Here is a 1,509-nt window from a genome sequence, read left to right on the forward strand (position 1 = left end):
AAGCAGAGCAACGGGAAATTCGATGATTTTTACATTCCCCTCATACTCTTCCGGAGATTATATACAGTAAAGACATCTCTCTAGAAGAAAAGAAAATATTAGAGAAACTAGACTCTTGAAAGTCATGACTGTCAAATACTAAATGACTCCTTTTGCTCTAGCGTGAGACAGCATGGCCTATGAGAATTCTGCCAGCTGAGAGAATATACAGCCCACACTGGCGAGACCCAGCACTAACACATGTGGCAGCAAATTAGGCACAACCATGTGTAGATTTTCCTCTCGATGTGGATTACCCATGCTCTAGGAGATAATGGCTTCCAACACTAACATTTTCGTGTAAAATGGACAATCTTAAAATAGGTATATTTTCAACAGGAGTGCTTCTTGAAGCACCTGCTTTAGGATCAGGGACCCAGGGACCTGCATGGGAATCAGAGCGCTCAACGAAATCAGAGCACCCCTCTGGGGAACCCGGGCCTCTGTATTGTTAACAAGCTCCCCTGGGAATACTTAAGACACAAATTCCTATTCAAGTTTGAATATCACGACTCCAGACTATTGGGGATTTCTTTTGACTTTCTCTCTTGATCGCAGATATTTCGTGATCTCTCTCATGCCTTGTACTTATTCGCCAGAAGGAAAACGAAATTACATTTCGTTCGACAGACAAATGCTGTCTGTCAGTGGCAATAATTAGTAGTGGTTTTTTTCCCCCTCAAGAAAATACAGGGGAACAGGAAAATAGGATTCTGCACCTAAATTTTTCAAAGGTACATCAGAGTACATTTTTTTTTAAAGCTTCCAAAATGTATACATAGCAAACACATTCAAACTGATTTGTGAACTGCCCCCTATCAACAGTCTCCAGTGTAGAGAGAACCACTGTTGGGTGGTGGTGCTAGAGTTCCCACTGAGGCCCCGAGTGCTCTTCTCTCAGGAAGCATCTCAGCAGGCACGCCGAGCTCTCGCCCTTGCCCTCGCCCAATGAGGCACTGCCCACCAGGCAGCACACAAGTACCCGAGGACCGCTCATAAGAAAGGACAAAGAAAACAAAGCTCAGTTCCAACGCCTATCACAAAAGGAGTCTCAAGACCCACGGCCAATATGGGAGATGAATACAGATCACGCTGACTTTTCTCAGAGAAAGTCTAATTTCAAACAGACTTATTAATATCCGCTTGAAATCCAGTTTATATCGAAAATGGAAGCATGATACACTCCCAGGTGCTCCTAGGTATCTACTACAGTGTTTATGTTCCGTAAGATCCCTAACAGACAAAAACAATTTCAACCTGTGAATAATATAAATTAGAAACCAAAGAGGTAGGTGACTATCAGCAAAGGCTGATCCCAAAACAACAATGCTGAGTAAGTGCTTTGAGTCCCAAAAGAGCTCTTCAACCGGAAAATGAGTTCTAATACCACCACAACTGCCTCAAGAGCACGGTTCCCCAGGTCCTTCACGATGGCATCAATCTTCCAAAGTCCTAATTACTGATACTGTG

The sequence above is a fragment of the Ursus maritimus genome, unplaced genomic scaffold (genome assembly GCF_017311325.1).
Source record: "Ursus maritimus isolate PB19 unplaced genomic scaffold, ASM1731132v1 scaffold_13, whole genome shotgun sequence".
In the NCBI taxonomy this organism is placed as follows: Eukaryota; Metazoa; Chordata; class Mammalia; order Carnivora; family Ursidae; genus Ursus; species Ursus maritimus.